Source organism: Oryx dammah, unplaced genomic scaffold (assembly GCF_014754425.2).
Source record: "Oryx dammah isolate SB20612 unplaced genomic scaffold, SCBI_Odam_1.1 HiC_scaffold_21, whole genome shotgun sequence".
Classification (NCBI taxonomy): domain Eukaryota; kingdom Metazoa; phylum Chordata; class Mammalia; order Artiodactyla; family Bovidae; genus Oryx; species Oryx dammah.
This window is the reverse complement of record NW_024070205.1, coordinates 16,504,160-16,531,366: the sequence shown is the minus strand read 5'-3', so window position 1 is coordinate 16,531,366 and position 27,207 is coordinate 16,504,160. Positions and strand designations below refer to the sequence as shown.

Below are 27,207 nucleotides of genomic sequence, written 5' to 3'. Positions count from 1 at the left end.
GACAGCTGGGGTCCTCCTGCTTGTCCCCTCCCTCACACAGCAGGCCAGGGCCATGACCCAGAGCATCCAGAAAGACAAGGGGTTCCCTGGTCTCACCCACCGACTGAGACCAGGGAACTATCGTGGTCAGCCTTGGTCAGTTTGGGAGAGAAAACTGAGATAAACTCGATACCCTGTAGGCTGGAGGCCTTGATGATAAAGGAAAGAAGGAAAAGAGAAGGAAGACCGAAGGAAAGAAAAGGATCCTCTTTCTATTACCACAGCTTTGTAACTTGAAGTACATGTTAATAAAGTGTCTTTAGTAAGAAATATACATGTCTGACTTGCTCTTTCGAGAGATTCTTGAGAATGAACACCCCTGTAGACTGGTTATAAAGACTGGTTTCTTTTCTTTTCAATTTAGGTAAACTTAACTATTGGCCTTTAAAAAAAATTAAAAAGCAAATCATTAAAGACGGAAAGAAGAAAGAAATACGCACGTCTGACTTTCAAAGCCCAATGCTAATGTGTCAAAATTCACTTGTGTTACTAGGCTTGATCACAGTTCAGCTCCCAGAATAGAGTGAACGATTTAAAATCTAGATAAAGACCCTTGGGAGTGGAGTAGAAGGAGCTCTTGATGGACACATTAGAGGGAGCAGCTATAGGAAATGAAAGGAGAAAGGATAATTTCCATTGATTGCGTGTCTACCACATGCCACACAGTACATGTAATTTCATTTAATCTTCACAAATAGTATGTATTATCTTCTCTTTCTTACAGCAGAGTGAACTAAGGCTTAGGGAAATTAAATACCTTACTTAAGATCACAAAGCTATTAAGTGGTACAACTGGGATTTGAACCGTAAGTGAGCTCCCTCAAGATGCATCGGTGGGGGGGAAACTTCTCACTTCTAGAATTGTGTCAGCAAAAATGGCAATGAAATCTCCCCATGGAATCCTGTGCTGAGAGTTGGAGAGAGGAATGTTCTTGGGAGCCATGTTCCATCATTATTACCAGCTGACCTACCATCACGTAAAATTTCTCTTCTCGTTAGAACAGTGTGTCATACTCCAGATCAGTGCTCCAGCAACTGGCCTCATTTGCTTTGGGTCTTGCTCTTTGCTCAGCCACTTATGTCTTTATCTGCCACAGATTTCATTAAAAATGACTTGCATTATAATAGAAGCTTTCAGAGACAATACTATAACATGGTGGGATTTTCAGGCATTCTGACAGCCTCATGGGGCCCTGCATGCTAAGTCACTTCAGTCGGACTTTATGTAACGCAATGGTAGCCCGCCAGGCCCCTCTGTCCATGGGATTCTCCAGGCAAGAATACCAGAGTGGGTTGCCATACCCTCCTCCAAGGGATCTTCCTGACTCAGGGATCGAAATTGCATTTTTACGTCTCCTGCATTGGCAGGCGGGTTCTTTGTCACTAACGTACCAGGGAAAGCCCCTGGAGCCCTGATGCTAAGTCGCTTCAGTCATGTCCGACTCTGTGCAACCCCATAGACGGCAGCTCACCAGACTCCCCCGTCCTAGGGATTCTCAAGGCAAGAACACTGGAGTGGGCTGCCATTTCCTTCTCCAATGCATGAAAGTGAAAAGTGAAAGGGAAGTTGCTCAGTCGTGTCCGACTCTTCGAGACCCCATGGACTGTAGCCCACCAGGCTCCTCCATCCATGGGATTCTCCAGGCAAGAGTACTGGAGTGGGGTGCCTTTGGAGCCCTACTAGCAGACTAGTCTCTCCATGATAGGCCCAACCTTGCTCTCACAACTCTTCACATAGGCCACGCGGTTCAGCTCTTTTCATCAAAGTAGCAAGCTCTCAGAACCCTGGATGGACAGAAATTGGTGACTGAACAAGCTCCAAGGATGCTGAGGATACAAAGGGCCGAATCTGTGAAAGTCTGAGCCTCCCTCCTCCGCAGAGCTTTAGAAACAACCGGCTACCCATTCCTTCTTTCTTTGGCTGCATTGGGTCATCGTTGCCGGTCTTGCGCTTTCTCCAGCTGTGACACACTGACTCTCTATGCCCTGGGGCATGTGGGATCTTAGTTCCCAGACCAGGGATTGAACCCACATCCCCTGCTTTGGAAGGTGGATTCTTAACCACTGGACCACCAGCGAAGACCCCAGCTACCCATTCCTGAGCTTACTTCTTCTCTCATATCCCCTGCAGCACCTAGGAAAAAAAAAAAAACTTACCCACTGGTCAGGTGCTAGACACACAAGTACACGGATAATATCTTCTGCTTGGTGTAGCCCTTTCAGCCTAGGGTCTTGGTTGAAAGGACTGAGCCTCCAGAAGCTGGTGACTTCCCCACTCTTGGCAGCATTCAAGCCAAGGAGGGCTGGGATAGGGCATTGGGAACTTGTGTTCTAAAGTGTTGGGCTGGAAGAGCTGCTGGTCCTTCTACAGTTGTGCAGGCGGCTCTGGTGTGTGCCTTTGTGTGTACTCAGTCACTCAGTCGTGTCCGACTCTGCGACCCCACGGACTGCAGCCTCAAAGTCCACCATTCTCTGTGACCAGTGCAGTGGACAATGGGGAAAGACACATTATGAGATGGTGCTTCCAGGGCTTCAACTGCAAGACCACATCACCATCTGGAAAGTCATCTGAAACTCTCTCAAATGCCTGGGAACCATGGTATCACAGGCATTTCCAATATGAGACATGAAAATGAATACAACAAGTTTTCAAAGCAGTAGTTGACTCACCCCCATATTGCTGGGTTACTGATCTCAAAAAATAGGTGGCATTACCATAGCTATGGGAACTTCCAGTTTCACTCATTGGTATTCAGGCCTCCAGCTGGGAACATCCTGTTCCGGTCCCTAATTGCAGCTCATGACCTACTTCTACTTGCTTGAGCGAGAGGCCCTGGTGAGATACCTTGCAGTCAGGATGCCCCAAACGCTCACTCTGGAATGGGCTTCATCCCCCTCCCCCCCGGCAGAGAGCAAGACACATTATTCCATCGTTCAGCGCTGTCACAGTGAAACAAGGATGACAGTGTCAAGCTTTCTCTGGTAAATGTTTCAAGAGTTTTAATAGCTAAAGCTTGAGAGGATAGAGCATGTGGATGTGTGGACAGTTCTTTCTTCCCACTAGGTTTGTCAAGCTGGGAACCCAAGCTTGATCAAACTTGCCAGAGCCTTGCCCTCACCTTCAAATAGCCTACTGTCCCAGCACATAGCTTAACTAGAAGAGATGGATGGCTGTAGACTGGCTTGGAGACAGGGTTGTGAGAGCAAAAAGAGGGGAGGAAGGCTGAGGGGAAGTAAAGTTAAATAACTGTCTGCTGGTGTGAACACAAAACTCGCATGTCTTTCTCAGGAAGATCATCAAAACCATCCCACTGCTCTTTCATCCCGCGTAACCTCTGATCATCCTTAACATTTTCCTCTTCTCTTCTCTCGCCCATCTCCAATCCTTCACCAAATGCTACCGATTCTACTTCCAGACAATATCCCTGATATACCTATTCCTCTTCACACAGTGGTAATAAGTTACATTTTAAAACCATGAATCAGAACGTATCATTTTTCCGTTCAGCAAAGGCTTCCTACTGTCCTTAGCACATAACCTACAACCTTTCTGCTTGTCCACCAGGCCCTGATAACCTCTCTTGCCTCCTGCCCCTTTGGCTTTGCCTCAACAGCTCTTGTGCCACTCACCATGCCCCAGCCACACTGGCCTCCCTGTTCCGACTACCATACACTGTTCCTCCTCGTGGCCCTTCCCTTTCCTCAACCCCCAACTCTTTCCTTCCTGTTCACCTTCAGGTTTCAGTTTAAATGCCCTTTTCTCAGAGAGGACTTCTAAGACTCTTCCAATCTGAGTGAAGACCCTCTACTAGATTGTCCCAGAACTCCCAATATTTCTCCCCCAGAGAAAGTACCACACTTTGTCATTATGTACTAGTGGTTCTCTAAATGGAGCTTCTAGGGGCTTCCCTTGTGGTCCAATGGCTAAGATTCTACACTCCCAAAGCAGGGGCACAGGTTTGATCCCTAGTCAGGGAACTAGATTCCACATGCTGCAACAACATATCCCACATTCCACAACAAAGATAGATTGCCTGTGCTACAACTAAGACCTAGTGAATAAACCAGACACAGCCAGATAAAAAGCAAACAAAAATAACAAAAACCGAATATAGCTTCGAGACCGACAGTATCAGCATTACCTGCAAACTCATTAGAAAATGCAAATGATTGGGCCCCACTCCAGACCTACTGAATCAGAAACTGAGGGGTGGGCCTCGAATCTGTGTTCTACCAAAGCTCTGCAGGAGTCTAATGCACACTAAGGTTTGGGGGCCAGAACTTATTGCTATTCCCGTGACAAGTTGATTGACATCTGTCTCCCCCACTTGACTGAAAACCCCATGAGCTCAGTGCCTGGCACAGAGCAGGTACTTAATACAACTTTGGTGAATTAATGAATTCATAAATGAGTGGTATATGGATTGGCTGGGAGGAATGCCAAGGAAGCCCAGATCAAAAATGTAGCCCTGCCCTGGGCTCCCACAGCTTGGTCTGTTCACAGACCTCAATGGCGAACTCACCAGCCAGGCCCCAGCTCCTGTCTGGCTCACAGAGTGTGTTTCGGGACCCATCGAGGTTACAGTGTTCTAACCCATGGCGTCCCTGCAGTAGATACAACACATCGGCTGGCCTTCTTCCAGCCTCAGGTACTTGAAAAGGCTTTGGACAACGCTTTTCTCTATACATTAAAAAAATTTTTTTTTAATTTTATATTGGCATATAGCCAGTTAACAATGTTGTGATGGTTGCAGGTGGAGAGTAAATACACATACATGTATCTGTGCTCCCTCAAGCCCCCCTCCCAGCCAAGCTGCCACATAATATTACGTGGCAGCAGCTCCCATTCACTATACATTTTAAATCCTTCTTTTGGAAACCTCAGAGCTCCCCTGAGGGTAGAGTGGGTTGAGCTTAGTCTTTTGAGAGCACTGCTTCCTGCCTAAAAGGCAGAACCAACAAAGAACTGCTTCCAGAGAGGCTAAGTATCTATTACAAAGCACATGGGATAGTCAACTTCCAAGAGCTGGCATGCGCCAAGCACTCACCACGTGTTCAACACTATCAAGAGATGCACAATTCCATACGATCCTCAGAATGATGCTGTGAAGTGGGCTATTACTCCACTTTACTGATTTTTAATGAACCTTAATGAGATTAGATACCTTGTTTTACATCACTCCTTTAGCAGTGGTAGAGCCAGGACTTTAACCTAATTCTGTCCAAACACTCCTCAAAAAAAAAAAAAAAAACACAAACACTCCTCATTCTTAACCCCTTACATTATACAATTCCCCGTAAGTCAGAGAGAGAGCCACAGACTCTTAGAGCCACTTCTGGTGAACAACCAACATGTCGAGTACATTTCATTGGCTCCAAAGGCTTCCCAATTAGTAATACTAGGGAGTGCCCCAGGGTGCCAGGGTACCACCCAGCCAGTGTGCAGTTCAGCACGTACCTGCTAAATTACAGAGGGCAGAACTGTAGCATCATCACCATGGGTATTTGACCCAGATCTCAAATATTTTGATTAAACTTGTGCTCAGACCAGACTCCCATTAGACCACAGATCCCACTACACCCATGCCAGAGACAAGACCCGCTGGATCAACCTTGAGCCTGAAACAACTGGGGAAGACTATCTATGTTCACAGCATAGACACAAGCAGAGTTAACCAGCAAGGAGGTGAGAAACGTTCACCTTGGGATGGTGCTAAAATTCCTTCAAGCTGCCAGGGGGCTATTTATGGCAGTGGAAGATGGCATTTTCTAGATTAAACTGGACGTGTCTGAAAATTGGCCTCTAAAACCCAAGCAACTTTTCACTAACAAAAATCAGGTCTATGGTTACAATTCACAGCCAATATTCTATTCAGTTTTAGTGGTCTGGTCTCTGCCACATGCTATTGATAATATAAAAATGAATAAGACACATACCTGCCCTCATAAAGTTTATGACTGACGACACATGATGTTTATGGGGGCAGTGGGCAGAGCAGAGTGGAGGACGTTGGTGAGGATGGAACATGTGTGCTGAAATAATCGAGGTGCCAGAGCCTAGGTGCCCAGGCCATGTGCTGGGGTGGCCAAGGGAGGAGAGACATCAAGTGCAATAGAACGTTGCAGGGGAGCCCTCATGAAGAACGTGACTTTCTGAGCTGGGCTTTGAAGGAAGAAAGAGGAAAATGCTCAAGCAAAGCACAAAGGTGAAGACACTGCAGACATAGTCTGCAAGATCTTGAGCTGAGGGTCCTGACTGAGAACAGAGAACTGGAGAGCAAGCCAGACGGGGAGGGGAGTGGATCAGCGAGAAGAGTGGGGAGCACCTGCCCTGTCGTTCCCCGCCCCCATCACTTGGTCTGAGATTTCAGTTTCTTAAACATGCTAGGTCTAAACTGTTTCTAGAATCTTCCAACATGCTAAGAATGCACAGCTTTCTTCTTTCTCTGCTGTCTCATGGTCCTATCCTCCTTTCTGGATGGCAGCAAATTGAAAGATTAAGGGAACACACTCAAGCTCATGCATGCCCCCTGCCAAACCCCTGCTAACTCACTCAGGTATGAATGAGCCAAAGGCAGCAGCATCCAACGATGCAGGGGACGGGAAGGGAGCGGACGTGACATCGGCTGTCTCGGCCACTAGCTCTGTGGAACCTTGGGCAAATGACCTAACCTCAGTTTCATCGATTGTAACAAGAGGGTTAGATCAAGTGATTGTGGAGGTCTTTTCCCATTATGAGATTTTCTGGCTCCTTCCATTTTATCATTTGCAGTCTCTTTAAGGAGGACCAATACCTTCTTCCTGAAGTGAATTATCACATAATCAAAACAAGATTAATAGTATAAATAAAATGCCCAAGGGTTGGAAATAGAAGGGAGGAGCTCAGATGACTTGAATATGATAGTGGCGGGTCAGTCCATCATTGAAGGAATGTATGTGCGTCAAAATACGGAACTACGCAAGTGTTAATACGAACAGAGCTTGTGCAAGCAGGCTGGCAGAAAACAGCCGGGCAGAGATGGCGCGATTAAAGTGGCATTGTTGGTTGAGTTGTTCAAATATAGAATTTTCTTTCTAACTTGATTTTTCTTTCAAAACGTTATGCCTGTTGCAGAATAGTCTTGTGGCTGCCGAGGGGGAGAGGAGGAGGGACAAGGGGGACTGGGAGTCTGGGGTTAGTAGATGCAAACTGTTACATTTAGAATAGATAAACAACAAGGTCCTACTGTAGAGCACAGAGATTTATACCCAAATCTCCTGGGATAAACCATAAGATGGAAAAACAATATTAAAAGAGAATGTATATTTGTGTATAAGTGAGTCACTGCTGTACAGCAGAAATTAGCACAACACTGTAAATCAACAATAGTTCAATAAAAAATAAAAACAAAACAAAAACGTACGACTATTAATGGGCTTCCCAGGTGGCTCGGTGCTAAAGAATCTGCCTGTGATACAGGAGACATGGGTTTGATTCCTGGGTTGGGAACATCCCCTGAAGGAGGAAATGGCAATCCACTCCAGTATTCTTGCCTGGACAATTCCATGGATAGAGGGGCCTGGTGGGCTACCGTCCATGGGGTCTCAAAGAGTTGGACACGACTGAGCATGCCCTCACACACACACACACACACACACGATTATTAATACCAATTATAAATTACATGAAACTGATTTTATCATGCAGTTCATTTTATTATATAACTGTAATAATTCTATAACATCTCCCCAGAGGGCCCTTTGTTTTGGAAGTGAGAGGCAGGGCATATCCTGGGTCCCTCCAGGCCTCTCCAACATCATATTTACCAACACACTACGTTAGTAAAATGAGAACTTTTTCATAACCCACATACAGTGCCACCATTCAGAACCTTTCCATAATAAATCGTGGAACTCTCTGGAACTGGAAATCCCTTTTTTCCCCATCACCCACCCAACAGACAGGAAAGAGAAGACACAGTGGTATGTGAACCAGCAGATTTGTTCGTCAGTGGAAACACCTCAGCTCACTGCCCTGTCTGCGTGCTGTGAGATGAGATCAGAAGAAGGCCCTGCAGGTGCCAGTCATCTTTGTCTCTTCATTTCTTGGATCAGTTTATATCTTGAACCATGTGAGTTCTGAACTCTGCCCTTCCCCTGTGTGAGGCTGCGCTGGCCTTGGGTGAAGCTTTCTTCAAGCAGAGGCGAGCACAGACAGAAGGCATCTGTGCCGTGTGTGAGGGATATGTGACATGGAGCCAGCTCAGGGCTGGTGGGAACTTCCTCCCTCCTGCCCCTTGCCAACATCTGACTCAGCAAGTGGGAGAGGAGAAATGGAGAGATGCATGACCCAGAGGCCAGCTTAGGTGGGACACAGGTGTGGTTTACAGGCAGGAAGCGCTGGGAGGCATTTGTTCTCATAACTTTAGCTTAGATACGAACATCTCCTGGTTATTCTTCCCTGCAGAGAAATCTGCAAGATAAAGAGTGGGTTTTTAAAATATATATTTATTTATTTGGCTGTGCCAAGTCTTAGCTGTGGCATGTGGGATCTAGTTTTCTGACCAGGGATCAAACCCTGGCCCCCTGTATTGGGAGTACAAAGTCTTAAGCCACTGGACCACCAGAGAATCCAGACACTGGTTCTGCTGATAACATTGAGGCAGCTTTGTTCTTGTGTCCTTGTGGTCGGCCCAAGCAGACCCTTGTCCTTATATAAAGTTACATGTAAAACACTGAATTTTTGCTGACTTTGGACTCTTCTCTGACGGGCTGTTAAGTCTCAATGAATTAAGTACCTTCACACACTCCTGGGTTCTTCCGCACACAGACATGGGTCGCCCTGCTGTACCTTGTCTTTATTTCTCTATCAAATTTCACACTTTGTTTCCCAGAAGCCTGTATGATACATTTCAGGTCAAAGCTAATTAGATCTCCCCAAATCCTTGCAACAGGGGAAATATGAAACCCATTTCAGAGATGAAAAAGCCAAATCTCAGCTAAGGAAAAGACCCCTGTAAGATGCGAGGGGGAAAACTGGGGCAGACAGATCCCCGCTGCACCCCAGCCCAGGGTGAGATGCTGGGGACACCTTGTCTTTTCCCATCTGGAAGAAAGCTGGCTGCTCAATTCTTCCTTTCTTTCCTCAGCCCCAGGTTCCACCCATTATCAAAATTCTCAGACTCCTATATCCACAAGTCTCCCCATCACCCTTGAATCTCCTAGAGGAAAGACCTGCTTGCAGACTCCTCTAAATATCACTGATCTAAGGATACCCAGCAGGCAGGAATCTGAGCAGTGCCCTCGGCAGAGCTGAGGTGTAAAAAAGCTTGCCAGGTCATCTATCAAGATCAAATTACCAGCAAATTTGCCCCTAATGAAAAACAGGCTGAAGGAGCAAGGTGAGTGAGTCTGTAAAACTGGCACTGTGTCTGCCCCTCACTGCAAAGACTCCGGTTTGTGGGTTGCATATAGAAGACCAACTTTGGGTTTCTGGAGAATTCAAATAAACACAGATGCCCCAGGTTTTGATCTGTGTTTTTTTCCCCAAGTACAAGTGCTCTTTTCTTGGGGGAAGCACTTTTATCTGCTGTGTTTTATTTTTTAAAAAGTAATGCATGATTGTAAAGAATTCAAACATAAAAATAATGGAGAGTGAAAGCATCCTTCTTCTTTCTTTATACAACCCACTCCCCAGAGATAATCACCACATCCACTGTAAATCTTGGAGAAGATTTTCTGACCTTTTGGTGACAGTCCCTAACCTCAGAGCCATGACCACCTGCACGAGTGCAGAAGAGGCAATAATGATGAAATACGCTCTGCACATTGAGAGTTCACTCTGTGCCCTGCACTGTTGGAAGCATTTCTGCATGCACAGCTTATTCAATCTGCATGACACCCCCCCAGGCTGGCAGAGGCAAGATTCAAACTCAGGCATCTGAATCCAGGATCTGGGCTGGACAGAACTCACTCTACCACTGCATGTATCGTGCCCATCCTTGTGATGTCCAAGCTTAGGCAGCCACTGCTTGGTCTTGGCTCTTCAATCCAACCCTTAGCTTTGGAGTCAGACAAATCTTGGTACATCTGTCTCTACCACTCACTAGCTCTGTGACTCTGGGCAGATCTTTTAACCTCTGCGTGCCTCAGTTTTCTCATTTGTAAAACAGGGAGGTTTGTCTGTGAGGGAAGAAAGGTAAGAAATGCTAACACCATTAACAAAATACCTAGTACACTCTCTTGTTGTGTGCCAAGTTGCTTCAGTTGTGTCCAGCTCTTTGCGACCCCATGGACTGGGACCCACAACGTTCCTCTGTCCATGGGATTCTCCAGGCAAGACTACTGGAGTGGGTTGTCCTTTCCTCCTGCAGAGGATCTTCCCAACCCAGAGATCAAACCCGCGTCTTTTATGTCTCCTGCATTGGCAGGCGGGTTCTTTACCACTAGCACCACCTGGGAGGTTGTACACTCTACATTCTTCTGCTGTAAGTCGCTTCAGTTGTGTCCGACTCTGTGCGACCCCATAGACGGCAGCCCACCAGGCTCCCCCGTCCCTGGGATTCTCCAGGCAAGAAAACTGGAGTGGGTTGCCATTTCCTTCTCCAATGCAGGAAAGTGAAAAGTGAAGTGAAGTCGCTCAGTCGTGTCTGACTCTTCATGACCCCATGGACTGCAGCCCACCAGGCTCCCCGTCCCTGGGATCTCCAGGCAAGAGCACTGGAGTGGGGTGCCATTGCCTTCTCTGGATCCTCTCACTAGGTTTACTTTTATTATACTATCGTGTTGATATTATAAATAATAGACTATTGTCTCCTATTGACACTACACTCCTTGCATCTTTATCTCTGTGAGAGATATTAAGATTATTTGTATTAAGTGATGTATCTCATACCAGAGCCAAAAGAGATGTTCTTTTTGTTACAGTTACTGTTTACTTTTTTTTTTTTACTGGAGTACAGTTGATTTACAGTATTGTGTTAGTTTCAGGTGTATAGCAAAGTGAATCAGCTATACATATACATATATCCACTCTTTTCTTCTTTTTTTAGATTCTTTTCCCATATAGGCCATTAAGGCATATTGAGTAGAGTTCCCTGTGCTATCCGGTAGGTCTTTATTAGTTATCTGTTTTATATCTAGTAGTGTGTACAGATCAATTCCACTCTCCCAGTTTATCCTCCCCTCCCTACTCCCTGGCAACCAGAATTTTGTTTTCTACATCTGTGACCATTCTTTATTTTTTGGCTATTTATCAAGAATTTCATTTGCAAGCATGTCACATATGGACAGTCCCACCAAGTGTCCTATCGGTCATTTTATTGTTAAATCCTAAATCTTGGCAGCATGTGGCCAATGAGTTAGGGTTTTTCCTAAGTATGGTAACTGACACTTGCTTAAGCCAATCTGGCCTCAGATATATATTTTTACAACAACTTTATTGATATGTAACTTGCTTACCATGAAATTCACTCTTAATTTTAAAGTGTACAAATCAGGGGGTTTAGTGTACTCACAAAGTTGGGCACCCATCACCACTATCTAATTCTAGAAGCTTTTCATCACTGGAAAAAAAAAAAAAATCCCATACTCCTAAGCAGTCACTCTTCATTCCTCCTGCCTGTTAAGCCCTGGCATCATTCACCTACTTTCTGTCTCTGTGGATCTGCCCATTCTGGACACTTCATATGAATGGAATCGTGCAATATGTGGCCTTTTGTGACTGGCTTCTTTCACTTAGCATAACGTTTTTGAGGTTCCTTTATGATGCAGCATATAGTAGTACATCATTTCTTTTATGGCTGAATAACATTCCATTATATAGCATAATACCTTTATTTATATATTTATCAGTTCAGTTCAGTCGCCCAGTCATGTCCAACTCTTTGCGACCCCATGGACTGTAGCACGTCAGGCTTCCCTGTCCATCACCAACTCCCCAAGCTTGCTCAAACTCACGTTCATTGAGTCTGTGATGCCATCCAACCATCTCATCCTCTGCCGTCCCCTTCTCTTCTTGTCTTCAATTTTTCCCAGCATCAGGGTCTTTTCTAATGAGTCAGTTCTTTGCATCAGGTGGCCAAAGTATTGGAGCTTCAGTTTCATCATCAGTCCTTCCAATGAATATTCAGGACTGATTTCCTTTAGAATTAACTGGTTTGATCTCCTTGCAGCCCAAGGGACTCTCAAGAGTCTTCACAACACACAGTTCAAAGCATCAATTCTTTGGCACTCAGCCTTCTTTATGGTCCAACTGTCATATCCATACATGACCACAGGAAAAACCATACCTTTGACTAGATGGACCTTTGTCAGCAAAGTAACATCTCTGCTTTATAATATGCTGTCTAGGTTTGTCATAGTTTTTCCTCCAAGGAGCAAGCGTTTTATATTTTAGCCATTCTAGTATGTGTGAAATGGGATCTCACTGTGGTTTTGACTTGCATTTTCCAAATAACTAGTAATGTTGAGCATATTTCATGAGCTAAATGGCCATTTGCATATCTTCGGAAAAATGTCTATTCAAACATTTTAAAATGTGGGTTATTTGTTGGCCTCAGTTATTTTTGTAACAGCTGTTGCAGGTATGCAAGGATCACAGGTTTACCTGTGTCTGACCTATACTTGATTCTGACTCCATCGTTTGCATATGTGACCTCAAGCAAGATTATTTCATCTCTTTGACGTGTTAGCTGCTCAGTCGTGTCTGACTCTTTGCAACTCCATGGACTGTAGCCCTTCCATGGAATTCCCCAGGCAAGAATACTTGAGTAGCTTGCCATTTCCTACTCCATTCATTTCTTTCAACCTTAGCTTAATTATCCATAAGAAAGGGGTCCACAATTCTCTCCCAAGACTGTTTTGAGGAGCAAATGAGATGTAGAAGCATCAAGCACAGATTGGGGTACCCAATCGACACTCAAAACTTTGTTAGGCCCTTTTATCACTCCACCCGCATCTTAGACATGTTTTCCCTTTGGAAGATAGTATTCGACCCTGACGGAGTTTGAGTAAGCTCTGGGAGTTGGTGATGGACAAGGGAAGCCTGGCATACTGCAGTCCATGGTGTCTCAAGGAGTCAGGCACAAGTGAGTGACTGAACTGCACTGAACTGAACTGGACCAAATTCAACATGGCCAATGGAGTGGACTGAAGTCTAAAAGGCAGGGCCTCCAGCTGGAAAAGGTCAGTGAGTTTTCTATGAGTTTTCTATGTGTTTTCAACACATACAACAATGTCTCTAGTTTGGGGTGAGCGGTGTCATGGCCTTGCTGACCTCTGCATGAGATAATCTCAACAAATATAAGCCATCTCAGTAACCTAAAAATAAGACAGAGACAGTTATAAAAGAGGGATTGTAACCCCTTCTGTCAGCACCAGTATTCTGTAAAATCATCCTAGTTTTGAATAGTAAGAGTTTAAGAATGAGTGGCTTGAGAGCTTTGGGTAACATGACATTCAGAGTCTGCCTTTTCAATAAGAGCAAGTCTGCCTCTTGCTTATTAACAGTCTGGTAATGCACAAGGCCTGTCATTTGTTCTTTCTCTAATGAATGGATAGACTGTTTAATTTCCTGATAGGCAACCTAGTAATTTTAGTCTCGTGCACCAAGCCTTTGTCTGGCTTGTTCCATGTGCATAAAAACAACCTTCTTCCTCTTGCTATCATGTGCTGTTTTTCTTCCCATTATAGCTCAGCTCAAAGGCCATTTCCTCCAAGTAGTCTTCTCTATTAGGGGAGTATAAGCCCTGAAGGAGTGGTCAGGCTGATAAGCGCACTCTGTTATTAATCCTGTAATCATTGATTGAGCATGTATTATGGGTAAGACATTGTGCTGTGTCCTGGGAAAGGAATATGACATAATCTGTTGCCTTCAAAGGCTCACAATGTGTTGGATAAATGGGATGTATAAACAGATATTTACAAATAACCTCATGTTTCAATGATTGCCACAAAGTGATTTTTATCACCACAGCATAGGGAGTAGAGTTTGCAAGAATAGTAGACTCTAAAGTTTCGTCTTTGTTTAGATGTCCTTTGGGCAACCCCTTCATTTACATACAACCACTAAAAGGGACGATAAAAACATATACATTTTTTCATTTTTCTGTGTCAAAGCATACTTTGGAGAAGGGAACCAGCAGAGAAGAAACAAAACAAAATAGATTTTAGATATTATTTCTCCAAATAGAAAAATAAAAGGAGAAATCACAGGAAAGTATTACAATCAATGTATGGTATTGTTTCGTTATGTTTAAGTAAAAGCTGCAGGGAGAAATTTAGGCAAGGAGAGGACAATGTCGTTTTCAACGTCCCTCAGAACCTGACAGAGGTTTTCCTGTAACCCCATGTACAGGGTCCTCAGCGATCTCTAGACTGCCTTCTGCTCATATTTAAAATGAAGAGGTTGAACGAGCAGGTCTTGACAATTCCTGATGGTTCTGAGAGCCTATGAATCAGAGAGGGCAGTCTATTCATGGGTTTATTTTTAGCTGTGAGAAAGGAAGAAAATATGAATAGCAGGAAAAATGGAGGTGTCTTAATGTTTATTCGGACATAGAGGGCAGTGACGGAGGCAGAATGACACTGTTCATTCCTTTTCTTCCTCGGTGGTGGGTCAGAACCACAGAACCGGGACACAGAGCCTGATGGAAACAGAGAGGAAGCTCAGGAAGACTAGGAACTGAGGAAGACTGCCATCAGGCCCAGGCAGCATCATTTGTCTAGATTAGGAAACGTTCAACCAAGTGTAGTAACCAGGCTCCAATGTGATAGAAAAGATGTGGACATCAAGAATGGTTTTTTCTAAGATAAAGGACAATGGCAGGTGGCCAGCAGCCCCCGAAAGATGTCCAGGACAGTGTGCTATATAAATCCCGGGAAGCAGCTCCCTGGGGGACGCTGGTCACGATGTTTGTGTAGCAAGGGCTGGATGAGGCAGGATGCCAATAGCACTCTGCAGGCACAGACTGAAGACAAGCCACCCCTGACTCATATCTCCAGCTGAAAGAACACCTTGGGCCAGCCAAGCCTTTCCCTCTCCACCGAGAACGTTTCATCCTCTTTATTTCTTTTGATCACATCTATCAGATTCCTATTCTATCTGCTGCATCACCACACCTGGGTCAAAGCACAACTGTCAAAACAATTACTGTCCTCTCAGAAAGAGCCTCAAGAAATACCTCCCAGTCTAACAACTACACACATGGCCCACAGTACCATTATATGCCCTAACCCAGCCTTCTGGCCTCATTGATTTATTCTCCCATGTAAGTTTTCATTCATTTATTCATTCAGTACCAAGCTTCTAAAATTGGGGACCTTGGGCAAGTCACTTAACCTCTCTGTACCCCCAGCTTTTCATCTGCAAATGGAATCATGGTAGCTATATTACAGCTGTTAGAATTGAGTTATTATATGAGCAGTGCTTAGAACAGTGCTTGGCACATACTAAGCACCATATAAGCATTAGCTTTTATCATTGTTATTATTCATTCATCTTACTACTATGCAACAGGCTAGCTGAGCACTGTGTTATGTTAGCGACTCCAAGATGTGCCTTCAAAGAGCACGCTGTGGCCCAAAATAATAGCCTTGTAAAGTATTATCATTATTAATATTGAAAGGAAAAGTACTCTACACATGGCCAGGAGAGAGAATTGAATGGAGAGTAACAGAGGAGATGTCGGAGGGGAGAGAGGGGAGAGAGGGGAGAGACTGATGTGGGCGCAGGGATAGATGAGGGCGCCATTGATACATGCAGTGTGAGTTGATGGAGAAACACTCGAGTCAAATGCATTCCCCGATTCTGTGCTGAGAGACCTGGAATAAAGACCTCACTTTGGAAGCCACTGAAAGGTAAATGACAACAGGAGGGAATGAGAGACAGCAAGAGGAGAGAACCCAAGATGCAACCCTGGGAGGGATATCTTCATGAAAAGATAAGTGGAGAAAGAGAAACATTCAGAGGACACTGAGATGCAACAGAGTAAGTAGGAGGAAAACTGGAAGAGCGACAGCAAAGAGATCTCTGGAGAGGGGAGTTCCAACGAGAAGCGTGTGATCGGCAGTGTCAAGAAGACTGAAAAGTCCATGGGATTTAGCATCAAGAGGCCACTACAAGCCTTCCACCTTCGGGGAAGGTGGAGGGACCACATCCATTCCTGCGTGAGTCCAGATGTGGATGAAGGTGAAGTGGCTACAATGAGGTACGACTCTCCTAGAACCTGGCAGCTCAGGTAGGGAGGAAAAGGAGTGAGCAGCTGGAGAGGGAGGCAGCCAAGAGGAATCTCACCTCCCACCTCTCCTCTCTGCCCTCCTTACAGCTCAGGGTCCAGCCAGTGAAGTGCGGAAAACGCCATGCTCTGAACATGCTGTGTCATCTGTAACTTCATGCATTTTTCAAAGCATTGTGGTAAAATATATATAACATAGGATTTACCATTTTGACCATTTTTAAGTGTGTACAGTTCAGTGGCATTAAGACCATTCAGATCACTACGCAACCATCACCACCACTCATCTCCAGAATGTTTTCACCCTGCCCAGCTGAAACCCCATGCCCATTAAACAGGAACTCCTCGTTCCCTTCTGCCCCAGCTCCTGATAACTACCAATCTCCTATTTGTCTATAGTTTTGACTACTCTAGGCACCTCATATATGGGCTTCCCTGGTGGCTCAGACAGTAAAGGGTCTGCCTGCAATGTGGGAGACCTGGGTTCAATCCCTGGGTGGGGGAGATCCCTGGCATCTCATATAGAGTGGAATCATACAACATCTGTCCTGTGACTGGTTCATTTCACCATGTCTTCAGCGTTCATCCATGTTGTAGCATATGTCTGAATGTCTTTTTAAGGCTGAATAATATTCCATTGTATGTATGTATACACCACAATTTGTCCATTAACGGGCATGTTGATTGCTTCCACCTTTTTGGTCTTGAAAATGCTTCTCTAAACACGGGTGTACAGAGTACCATTCCTTCCTCCTTTTCCTTTTATAGCTCTCCCTGTGATCCGCCACCTGGAAGGAATTTACAACCCTGGATATTAAGCTTCTCACATGGTTATTTTTCTTATGTTCTTAAATTATAGCTATTTATACTCTTAGTACAAAGGGTCTAGTATTTGTTCTCGTTAAAAAAAAAAATGGGTGTACAAATACCTGTTTGAGTTCCTGCTTTAGCTCCTTTGGGTACACACCTACAAGTGGACTCATACCATTTTCTGTAGCGGCTGCACCATTTTACACTCCCACCGACAGTGCAATTCCAAAAAGCGTTCCAATTTCTCTATATCCTCATCAACACTTGTTATTTTCTGTTGCTTTTTAAAAAAAATAATAGCCATCTGAACAGGCATGAAGACCTTTGTGCCTTTTTGTGTGTTAATTTTAGCCAAAATATCCTGCCTCCTCCTATCATCCATGCGAAGTCTAGTTATTCACCAGGAACTTCTCAGTGCCTTTGAGTGGATTCTGAGATCCACTCCCAACAGAGTTAACCTCTCTTTAAAATTTTATTTATTTATTTATTTGTCTGTGCCAGGTCTTTTAGTTGTGGCATGCTAATTCTCAGCTGTGGCATGTGGGATCTAATTCCCTGACCAGGGATCGAACCTGGGCCCTCTGCACTGGGAGTGCAGAGTCTTAGCCACTGAACCACCAAAGAAGTCCCTTCACAGCAATTTAACTAGGTACATTCACGTCTGTTGGATATCCAAATTTTACAAGTGGCCTTGTATTGTGTACGCTTTCTTTCTTATTTCACTTGTCTAATTTATTATTTACTTATTAAATACATTTAATAGTTAACCTTTATTGTATTTTATAAACAATGGATTGGAAATTAAAAACAAAACATAAACCTGGCCTTTCACCACAGAGAGCCTGGGAAGCACTAGAACAGATGGGAAACCTCAGCCCCCTGCGCTAAAGGCCCTCTGCAGAGAGCTGTCTGTGCAGGGCTCAGAACTCGGGGAGCAGGGTGGCTGCGCTGGACTAGGAAGGGGCCCTCATCTCCTGACGGCTCCCTGCCCTGGCCTGGGTTGTCTGCTCCTTCTTGCGCTCCCAGAGGCCCCTGTATACCACACAACAAACCTTACTGTTCTGAAGTGACCTGGGATGTCTGGGGAGAATCACAGGTGAGGAGTCTGAAGAGATGCCCGTCCCCAGATCCAGCAGGACACGGGGGTCCAGGGTGCGTCTGCTTTCCCTTCTCTGTTCCACGACGTGCCACTCCGCTGTTCTCTGCTCTGAGCGCTCTGCATTGTCCCTTCACTATGAACACTCCATAAATATTTGTGGGCAAGCCCAGTGAAAACATTAAAACACCATTCTCTTCTCAGACATACTGTGTTGGTGCCATTTAATTGAATGTTTTCATCCCTGGGTTCGTAATTCTTTTGTTCTAACTCAACCATCAAATTTAGCTTCGCGTCAGAGCCCGCAGCTCCTGGTGTGAGTCTGTGTAAAATGGGGCAATTTAGTAAGCAGTGTTCCATTTATAATCCTGGTGTTTGACCTGGGCAGCGAGGGCTCTTCCGTTCACAGGTGAAGTCACCAGCCCCTGTCCTGATGCAGCTGAACCACAAACCGCTCCCGACACAGGGTGTGAGATCCCCTTCTCACCACAATCCTGAGCCAGGTCACAGGCGTGTGCTTGCAAGGTTCTGCCCTTGGCTCCACAGACCTCCCCGGAAAAGGCCAGGGCTGGGGCAGGTAAGAGCTCCCGTTCATGAAGCATTTACTATATGGGCTCTGTTCTAAGCGCTAAACAAGCACCAGCTCATTCAGTTTCCCCCCAGATCCTTTGAGGAAGGTACCTTTTTTTTTTTTTAAATGATAAAATATACGTAACATAAAACTTAATCATGGTAACCATTTTCAGTTCAGCGAGATTTAGTATACATTCACATTGTTGTGCAACTATCCTCACCACCCATCTCCAGCACTTTGTCATCGTCCCAAACTGAAACTCTATATCCAGTAAACAGCAACTCCCCATTCCCCACCTTCCTCCACTCCCTGGCAAAAATTATTGTACCTTCTGTCTCTATGAATTTGACACCTCTAGAAATGAGGACAGTATTTTTATTATTACCCCCTTTACAGAAAAGGAAACTAAAGCACAGACAGCGTAAGTCACTTGCCCAAGGTAACAGCTGGCAAACGGAAGAGCAGGCAGCCTGGCTCTGGAGCCCATTAAGCTCCACGTGAAAGTGAATAGAAGTCCCTCTGGGGAGACAGCCAGATACCTCATTTCTCAATGTCCCAATCGTCCATGACACGTGGCTGTACCCTGATCAGAAGAAGAGCAGCAGGATGCTCTTCGGGTTCAAGATTCAAGGTGGGAGAGAAAGAAACTGGGATGATTCTTACCGTTCAATTTATCCTCTCCCAGTCCATTCCACCACACACATGAGCACGCACGCACACACACATACATGTACACACACACATGTACACACACACACACACACACACAGAAGCTGTAGTGGCAAGAATCTGACTTTTGGATTCAAACAGATCTGGGTTCCAGGAACAGTTCTGTGATGTATTAAATATCTGCTCTTGGACAACCTGTCTGACCTTTTCTGAATTTCCATTTCTTCTTCATTAATGTGGGAATGACATTATCTACCTTATAGGTAGACTGAGAATAAGGGTTAAAGGAAATGAATTCAGAAAACCATCAGGCACAGAATCTGACACAGACAGGAAGCTCAGTCATTGTAACTTCTGTCCCCCTTTCTTCACCACTTCACCCTTCCTGGAAAAGAAAACTGGAAAAGCCTCCATGAATGCGCTGGAGTCTGGCCAGTCTTTGGCTGTTCGAGTTACCAAGGGCACGGGGAAGAGAAGAGTGAGGAAGAGGAAGAGGTGTGGTTGAGGGGAAGGAAAGGTTGGTACTTGTTCATCCTGGAGGGGGAATGAAATGAAATCCCCAGAAAAAAATGTGCTGCCTCTTTCATCTCAAATATTGGCAGGAAAGTTGGAACAATGGGACTGGTGGGCTCACAATAAAACTGATGCTGTAAAGACCAAATCCTTGCCTGAACTCCCATCTCCCTGGCCAGCAGGCAGGCTGGACAGCTCCTGCAGAACCCAGTGTACTTTCCACTGGCTCCCCAGAGCCCCTCAGCGTGCCAGACACACAGGAGTGTGCAGGAGACACACAGGAGTGTGCAGGAAACACCCACTGAATCAGTGAGTGAGACAATACCTGTCACTTGACCACAGACCCTAGAGTGTGTTTTTACTTAGGAAGAGCAAACTGCCTGGACAAATATTTCAGGGTAGATTCCCCCCTGCCCTCCACAAGAAAAAAAGTAAAGTTTGGAGAGAGGGTTGATTGATGGCTTTCAGCCACCTGAGGCAGGAGACAAACTTCCTGAAACAGTAAATCTAACCAGTTTAAAAGGTCTGAAACTCTGGTGTGATCTAAGTTCTGCAGAGATTGCTTGTAGCTGGAGGGCAAGGAAAGGGGGAGATGCTGTGCCCCCCAAATTCCTTCTCTTCTTTGCAATGATCCGTGCTATTAAAGAAACAAAAAGTGAGCCGTGGGGACCTTCCTGGTGGTCCAGTGGTGGAGAGCCCGCCTTGCAATGCAGGGGACGCAGGTTCAATCCCTAATCGGGGAACTGGGATCCCACAACCATGGAACAACTAGGCCCAGGCACCACATCTACTGAGCCCGTGTGCCGCAACTAGAGAGCTCGTGCACCGCAGTGAGGATCCCACGTGCCACAACGAGGACCCCACGCAGCCAAATAAGTAAATATGTTTTTTTTTAAAAAAAGAACCAATGAGATGGCTCTTTTAAAAAATTATCTTAAAAAAAAAATGAGCTGCACATGCTACGCCTGCTTCTTTGGAGAAACAAGGGTTGGCTTCAGGAGAACATCTGAAACAGCTAAGGGGTTCCAGAAACAAAGGCATGTTTCTCAAGGAACTGGGTGCTAGGCATTGGTTAGTGGGAAAAAAAAAAATAGGAGAGAGATAGTTAGCAAACCAGAAACACAGAGACACAGAAAAGAAAGAGGGCAGCAATGGAAACAATGATGATAGAGAAATAAACTCCACACTAGGGAAAGCCACAGAAGAAAGTCAAGGAGAAGGGAACAGCGAGGATGGGGTGGAGGAGACTAAACGAGGGAGTGAAGATGAGGCTCCAGGACGGAGCTGGGAAAGGGAGACAGAGGACAAAGCTCGGCCTGCAGCTACAGAAAATGAAACATTCATTGTCTGTGTGGAGCCACCTGTGCGAAACAGCAGATGGAAAGCCAGGTTCTTCCTGTGCCTCAAAACAGACTTTTTAGTAAGACTAAAATTCAGTAACTTGCTGCAAAATTGCTTGGTCCCTTGTCCTCTTCTTCAGTGTTTTGCTTCTGCCAACAAAACAGTAAAAATGCCCCCATCCTTTAACAGCTAGATAATTTCCGAGGAGATTTTGGAAATGAAAATCCCAAAATGTGATCCTGGAAAGTGACCAAGCAGAAGAGCTAGGTTTAAAGGGATGTTGTTATAAGGATAAGACACTCTGTCACAGCAGTCCTCAGCCTTTTAGGCATCAGGGACCAGTTTCATGGAAGACACTTTTTTCATGGAGTCGGGGCGGGGGAGGGGATGGTTTCAGGATGATTCAAGGGCACAACCTTTATTGTGCACTTTGTTTCTAATTTAATGCTGCTACTGATCTGACGTTTTATCCCTAATCTAATGCCATCACTGATTTGAACAGGAGGTACCAGTACACGGCCTGGAGGTTGGGGACCCCTGCTCTACAGCTTCTAAAAAATTTGGCCCTGATGCCATCTGAGCAGCTCAGCCTAGGAAATGAGGCAGAAGTGAGTATCAAAGTTTAATCCCTCAGATTCCAGAGGTGGGAGGGACCCTCAGGGAATTCATTCTCCTTGTGAACCAGGGAGTACAAATGTCTTTCATTTTTTGGTTCCATGAGGAACCCCAGGGAGCCAGTCCAGGCCCAGATGTCCCGTCCCTGGAGCTGACAGGCTCTAAACAGAGCTACAGGGCCAAAGTGCCTAGGATGCTTCCTGAGGCACTGCGCTCTAGGTCGGATGAGGGGAGCCTGGGCCATCCCCTTCAGCCAAGATGGCTTCCCTGCTCACCTCACTATGCTCTTCAAATGGTCACTTCCAGGAACGCTTGAAAGGAAAAGTTCAAACACTGCCAAATGAAATGTCTGCCTCTCTTTAAAAATCAGTACTGTCTCTGGGGCAGGCACCTGCAGTCCCATCTGTGGGGCCAAATTGCAAACGACCTCTTTAGGTGGGCTTAGAAGACGATGGCACCCCACTCACTCCAGTACTCTTGCCTGGAAAATCCCATGGACAGAGGAGCCTGGTAGGCTGCAGTCCACGGGGTCGCGAAGAGTCGGACATGACTGAGCGACTTCACTTTCACTTTTTCCTTTCATGCACTGGAGAAGGAAATGGCAACCCACTCCAGTGTTCTTGCCTGGAGAATCCCAGGGACAGGGGAGCCTGGTGGGCTGCCATCTATGGGGTCACACAGAGTCGGACACGACTGAAGCGACTTAGCAGCAGCAGCAACCTACCACCAGATTCTTCTCCCCTCTCCTCCCTCCAGGAGTGCCGTGGTCAGAGAATGAGCACAGCGGTAACAGGGTCTGACTGTCATGGGGCAGCCGTCTCTCAGGCCTAACTGGGCCCTCTTGACCCTCTGAGCCTCTTCCGCAACCCCTGGGGGAGAAGCTTTAGAACAGCCATGAAATTCCAGAGTCACCATGGAGAGAATAAGTATCCTCAAGTGCCTGTGCTTATTCTAAGACTTCCGACTTCTCCTTTGAGATAACTGGACTTTACTCTTTATCAATAATAACTTAAGTGCTCACCATGTGCCCCTTTGCTAAATACGTTATATGTATTATATCACATAATCCTGATGCAATACTCCAGGTGTTGGATGTTACTGTCCCCAAATTATAGGGAAGGAAACCAGTTCAAAGAATCTAACACATTATTGACTGGAGACATAGTAACACTACAAGTGTTAGTTTCTGCAAAAATCCCCTGGTCAATAATATGTTAACTAACTCCTCCCAAGGACATTTGTATAGGGATGAGGGTCTGAACCAGTTCTCTCTAACCTTAAGGCCACACTCGGAATCTTATACTATGATACCATTTAAGAATTTTAGGGACTTAACCAGTGGTTAAGACTTTGCCTTCTAATGCAGAGAGTGTGGGGTTCAACCCCTGGCCAGGGAACTAAGATCCCACATGCCTTAGTATCAAAAAACCAAAAACTATAAAACAGAAGCAATATTGTAACAAATTCAATAAAGACTTTAAAAACGGTCCACATTAAAAAATATTAAAGAAAAAGAATTTTAATAAGGTGCTTTAACAAAATTTTAAAAATACAATGATGGGTTCATCAAAAGAAAAAATAGACTCTATTCTGTTTTCGTCCCCACATCCCGGCTCCAGGCATCCTCACCCGGACACTTGCACGCTTGGCTCTCTGCCCTTGAGAGGATGTATCCTCAACACTCCTACCTCATGGAGGAGAGCCTCGCTCCTCCATGTCCGGGATCATCTGCTTAAACTAGGCCACAGCCAGAATCATTCATTCCAGAAGGGACTGTGATTCATGTTTGAGCTTTGGAAAATGGTGTTGGTTTAATTTAAAGGGGAGAAGAAAGCAAAATAAAATGTTCAGATGCTGACAGATTTCTTTGGGGCTTAATTTGCATTCATTTTGTTTCCAGAGCATTTGATTTGTTTTTTTATTTTCAAACTGTGTTGTACCACATGCAAGGAAAATAGATTTATTTAATCTGGATCCTGTGATTTCATTGTTTATTGATGTCAATATGGAACAGACGAGGAGTACGAAGAGAGGAATATCAGATGGTTTTCCGTCTTCCCTCTGCGAAGCAAGGACCAGAATCACCAAGCCCAGGACTTCTAGAGGCTTTGACAAACTTCAGGGCTGACAGCCACACTATATGTCTCCTCCCCAGATCCTTCCTGGGAGCCATGTCAACCCTGACACAAGTGCAATCAGGAGACCTTATTCTTCTCCTTAGGAATAGGATATGTGTTGATGTTCCCAGTGTGTGTTTAAACACACTCCACATGTAACCTGAGTGTTGACATTCACTGATCCACAAATATTTCAAAAGAGGGAAGCATTTGGAGCCTGGCTTCTTACAGAGGCAGAGAAGCAGGCTTTTTGGGATGATGGGAAGTAGGCGCCAGGGCACGAAGTTCATCATTTAGGAAAATCACCGTGGTTTCTTAGATCATGCCCCTGCCCGTGGTTGACCTTGTTCTCCACAGAGCTATCATCATAATACAACCGTACCATCTTCTTTTTAAAACTTCACCATTTCTTACCAAAATAAATAAACAAACAAAACAATACCCCATGTCTGATGCTGCCATTTACTATTTATTAAGTACTTGCTCTGTGCCAGCACAACCTAATTCTTTTTTCTAATCTTTTAAAAAAACTTTTTAAAATTTATTTATCTATTTTTAGCTGTGCTGGGTCTTCACTGATTTGCACGGGCTTTCTCTAGTTTTGGCGAGTGGGGGGCTACTCTTCGCTGTGGTGTGCATCCTTCTCACGGAAGTTGCTTCCCTTATTGCTGAGCACAGGCTCTAGATGCTGGCTTCAGTAGTTCCGGCTAAGGGGCTCTAGAGCACGGGCTCAGCAGTCCTGGTGCGTGGGCTTAGTTACTCGCCAGCGTGTGGAATCTTTCTGGACCATGGATCGAACCCGCTGTCCCCTGCAATGGCAGGTGGCTTCTTATCCACTGCGCCACCAGGGAAGTCCAGCACAAGCTAATTCTGACAGGCTCTCCAGGCATGTCTTCTCCGCCTCTTTCCCTCCACACACCAGCACATCCCCTCTCTAAGCCCTCGTCCAGGCTGTTCCCTCCCCCACACCTAGACATCTGAGTTCTACCCAGCCTCAAGGACAACTCTCTCATCCCACTTTCTCTAAGAAACCTTCCCATTTCCCCCCTGGGCAGCATTCATCACTTCTCTGACCACCTGCCACTCCTCCATCCCAGGAAGAAGCAGCTGTTCCCCTCTCCGAGTTCCTGGACGGTCATGCTCTTTCCACACCCCTCTGTTCTTTCTTCCTGACTTGGCAGTATTTCTTCACTACTGTCCATCGAAAGCAAAGTGCATGCTTATTCTCCTCCCTCCACCGGAAGAACAGAATCAAGCAGCCATTCAGAATATTCTGAGTAAACGGCCACAGGAACACTTTCTGCTCAATTCCCATGCCCCCCGTATTCATAAATAGGTCATTGATCACACTCTGCTTAATATTATAAATACCTGTGTACATAATAATTATAAGCCACTGAAGGCCTTATTTATCTCTTGATTTATTTATCTTATCTCCCACAGCATCCAAAAAGAAACTCCTTTCTCAAAGTGGGTACTCATTAAATGCTACTGAAATGAAAGAAAATAAAAGTAAATTCCTATCCTTCCAGGTGGGGTTAGGGAGATACTGAAAGATGACCTAGATAGTGGAGGGGGTGTGTGTGCATGCCAGATTGTCAGTTCAATTCAGCTAACATTTATTAGCTACATATATAATATGTACAATAATATGGTGTGGTATTAATAATTTAATATTAATCATTATTGTTAGCTGAACACCTATTAAGTGGGCTACATTTGAGGGTCAAGTTAGAAAAACAAAGGTGAATGTGACACGACTCTGCTTTCCAGGAGGTCACAACAGAAATACAGAAGACAGAACTATATGACGAGGCAGCCGAACACCACAGCAAACCCATGACTGCTAGACTGAGGGCTTGAGCTGATCCACAACTAAGCATGGAGGGTCTATAATGATAAAGATAAAAAATTAAGTTCACTTTATTGAGTTTTTTAATATGGCTAAATTTATTCCAAATAAAAGGACTGTTCATTACTCCAAGAGAACATTTTGTGGGAAGGGGGTGAACATTAAACATCCTTTCACACTGAAATAATGGGATAGTAAATGGGTGCTATTTGGTCTGAAAAAGAAAAGGTTGAGAACCTCATGTTGATCCTCCTAACTATTTCTGTTTTAATTTTGCTTCTTCATGAAATCCACACCTGGGATCCAACATACTGAACTTCATAAAGTTGCAGGTGCGTTTGACTGTGTGGTGCGTAGACTGAAGATAAACCTTGGAAGACATTCTCCAAGAAATATCACGGCCCTGTCTGCAGGGGCTCCATCAGTCCCCTGCATGCTGGGGTACAGTGGTCCTAACTTCAGGCTGAGAACTGTTTGGAAACCTCAACTTTCATAAGAAGAGTCTGATTCTGTTCAGTGGACTGTCAAAAATAAGGCTCTCTTTGCAAAATTTTCCTTCAGGAACCCCATCAAAGGTTTTCAGGAAAGATCATGGTGCTAGTTGGGAGAGAACAGTAGCCAGTGTTAAAATTCCATCTCCCTTTTGCTCTCTAAGGAAGAAAATATTCAGGAAGAAAGACAATAATAGAACAATAGTCTGATAGCACTGGTGGAAACTTACTGAAGTTGAAGTAACAGATTAGGGGGGAGGAAAGAAGAAAAGCTCTACATGGAATGAAGGGGCAGAAATGCATGCTGTTTACAACACTGCATTTGGAGGGAGGCTAAGAACACTTGAGAAAGCCACATCCTGAGTTCCAGATTGATAGTGCCTGCCTACAGCTGAGACAGAACATAAGAGAACGGCCTCTCCCACACCTATCTTCTCCACACTAGCAAATATCAAATAAAAACAACAAGGGCATACAGCTGGGAGAGTTGCAAAAGGCAGATTCTGAGTAGCAGTGCAAATGGGGACTCAAATCCAGTCAGAAAGATTAAAAGTGCATCAGAGAACAGACTTTGACAAAACCTTGTAAATTAGTCTATACCATAAACAGAAGTCATCATTAGAGGAATTTGAAGATTTTGGTGCACTAAGGGTAACCACAGCAACAGCAAACTTCAAACACAGCCCAACTGCAACTAGATTAACATGAACTTCCAGCACTAAAGGTCTAAAAGGAAAGGAGTGGTCATCTCCAAGTGTTAAAAAGTATTTGGACTCATCTCATTATCTACTGTACTATATGCATCTGGCCTTCCACAAAAAAAATTATAAGGCATACAAAAAGACAAAGAAAAACAAAGCCTGAGGAGAAAAGCAA

At 44.9% G+C, this 27,207-nt stretch overlaps 1 protein-coding gene and 1 non-coding gene across 5 annotated transcripts in view; both read right to left on the bottom strand.

Annotated features, from left to right (window-relative positions):
- The window catches only part of NMNAT2 (nicotinamide nucleotide adenylyltransferase 2), a 221,413-nt gene that overhangs the window by 102,127 nt on the left and 92,079 nt on the right, over positions 1–27,207 (bottom strand). The window lies entirely within an intron of this gene.
- Positions 17,615–17,687, bottom strand: TRNAG-CCC. The gene has a single exon. It is a non-coding gene; the product is annotated as a tRNA-Gly (tRNA).